Below are 2815 nucleotides of genomic sequence, written 5' to 3' on the forward strand. Positions count from 1 at the left end.
CAGAGCAGACAGAGAAGATAGAATAAGACCATATTTAATAAGCTAAATAAACATGAAGTACTGAGCTACAAATCATAATCAAACTTGAGCAGTATAGAGGTATCTTACATCACCCCAAGCATTTATATTTTATTTCATAATAACAATGGAGAAAAGAAGGTAAAAGAAGAGCATGAGGTTATAAAAGCACTCACTCAAACTTATAGTGTTTGTCAACAGCCACTGAAACTTCCCAAGTGCAACTCATCCCTTTAGGAAACTCAACTAAATCACCAGCACCAATTTCAACAAAGTCATTGCTACCATCAAGGTATACCTTGACTTTCCCTTCCAATAGATAACATGTCTCTTTTGAACTATATGTCCATGGGAATTTACTAGGAGGACAACCCCACCTGTTAAAATATATATATCCAATCAGAATGTTGTTATTGCTTAAATGTAAATGATGTTGATGAACAAATTGAAAAAGTAATGGACTACGAAGGTAAAGAAAACTCTTAACTTCATCAACAAATAATCAAAACCCAAATCAGAAAATTAGCTAAAAACCCCATTCCATGCAATCAAAACTCAGGTCCAAAATGAAATCAATCCTTGAATTTATGGACCAATGATCAAAAACCCGTATAAAATAAGCTACATAAAGATCCACACTAGAAGAACTTACCAGGAAAAACCCCAGCTTTTGGCATACTCCACAAAACTAAAAAGTAGTAAATTCTGCAACAGAAAAAGGATTTTGAGAGGATAAAAAAGAAGAAAAAGAAAAAAAAGGGAGAAATGGATGGACAGAGAAAGAGGGAAATGGATTTTTATAAGTTCTACTCTCTTAAAAAGGAATATAAATTATTACAGAGAGAGAGGGGAAGGGCCGGTGATTGCTTACTTCCTTGTAGATTGTCAATTTTCTGATCTCCGTCCACTTCTTTAACTACTTCATGTTGATAATTCTCATCTTCCAAATCAGGGATCCCTTCCGCTTCCCTCACCTCCCTCAAATCCGTACTCGGCGTATACGAATGATTGTAGTTTTCATAACTCTCGAACGGGTTCAAAAAATCCCAAGCTGAGGTTCTCGGAGGTGAAGGTGGAGGCGGCAGTGGTTTCGAGGATGACCCTCTAGCCATTGACGACGGTTGCAGTGAAGACTGATAATCAGACGCCGAATAGAAAGCATAAGAAAAGGAGGGTAACCAGGCGATCGGGAGGGTAAACAGGGTATAAATCTTGAAGCAGCACCTAATCTGAGCAAAAGAAAGGGATTAGAAATCGGTGGATTTTGGGGATTAGATCAGTAATGTATTAGACCTGTAATAGCAATACCTTGAACCAAACAAAAGATTAAATGGGGATTAAGTGGGGGCCACTGATTAGGGGTGTATTGGCTATGCCAATACACCCAACCAAACATGCTGTAAGAACATAAGAAAGAGAAATTTGAGTGAATGCTCTCAAGAATTCTTATTGCTCAAAACTCAAGTGATTTACAATGAGGGGAGAGGCCTCTATTTATAGTTGAGCCTCCCCAAATCCAACGGTACAAATCAAGTACATCAACGGCTAAGATTAAAAGGTATCTACAAATCAAATCTCTAAGATTACAAAATCATATCTTCTAAGATTACATATCATATCTAAGATTGCATATCCTCAAAGGTTATGTTTCCATATATGTCAAGTTTGGACCTTCAATCTCTTCAAGCAACGAGCCAGTCCTATCGGGCCTAGGGGTGAACGTTCGATTGAATCGAATCGAATCAAATAAAAAAATTTAGAGTTAATCGAGTTGACGAATCATATTTTATCATCCTAATTTGATTTGAAATTTTCTCAAATCGAGTCGAGTGAGATAGAATTTGAATCGAATCGAATCGAATCGAATCGAATATATTTGTTCAAGTTAAATTTTAAAAAATAATTTTGGGTCCTTGTAACCACTGTCACCCATCGTAATAAAATTTGTCGGCCTTTTTACCAAAAAAAGCCTTTTTTTTCAAAATTTACCGAAATGGGCCACTTTTTTAATTATTTACCGGAATGAGCCAATTCCGCGAAATCGCTGCCACGTAAGAGCGATGTCAGGGTACGTGACAGATCATCGCGTCCACGTCGGTAGCGACTGCCGACGTGGAAGGAAATCGCGCCTCAAGGAAGCGATTTCCTTCCACGCCGCCAAGTCGCTACCGACGAGGACGCTGATGAGACGCTACATGCGTGAACAGTGGTCCAACGGTCAAAAATTTGACCGTTTCCCCCCCAACGGTCACAATTTTTTTACTATAAAACCCCCTACCCCTTATTTTTTCACAAACAAATATTCTCTCAATTTCCTTCCAAAATTCTCTTAAACTCTCAAATTCTTTCCAAAATCCTCTCAATTTCCTTTAAAAAATCTCTCAAATCCATATTTAATTTCATTTTCCATTCAATTTCATTTTTTTAAGAAAATGTTAAATATTTTTATTTTTTAAAATAATTTTAATATTTTTAATATTTTCAACAATGGCCGGATCATTGATTCATCTTGATAGGAATCATATATCGGTGGAGCAAATGAAAATGGTAAGTATTAAATTTAAATTTTAAATTTTATTTAAGATATTTTTATTTATGTATTTTTAGATAATTATTAATTTATTTTTTGTTATAAAAGTCTAATGATCGGGTATTGGAATGCAATATTCGGAATATGCATGGTCCTCCATCACCGTTAGTAGAGAACTACCTGCGGGAAGCGGGATTTTGACACGTGGCGACGGTAGGCCGGGGATGTAAGTTGGAGTCGAAACTGATCAGTGCGTTAATCGAGAGG

The 2815-nt window shown here is 36.6% G+C and overlaps 1 long non-coding RNA gene across 1 annotated transcript; it reads right to left on the minus strand.

The window, feature by feature from the left end:
- Positions 1 to 325: 325 nt before the first annotated feature.
- On the minus strand, positions 326 to 1270 carry LOC105782735 (uncharacterized). Its single transcript, XR_008192962.1, has 3 exons — positions 890 to 1270; positions 671 to 723; positions 326 to 395 (listed from the first exon to the last, which is right to left on the minus strand). It is a non-coding gene; the product is annotated as an uncharacterized LOC105782735 (long non-coding RNA).
- Between the last annotated feature and the right edge of the window lie 1545 nt (positions 1271 to 2815).

The sequence above is a fragment of the Gossypium raimondii genome, chromosome 13 (assembly GCF_025698545.1).
Source record: "Gossypium raimondii isolate GPD5lz chromosome 13, ASM2569854v1, whole genome shotgun sequence".
NCBI lineage: Eukaryota > Viridiplantae > Streptophyta > Magnoliopsida > Malvales > Malvaceae > Gossypium > Gossypium raimondii.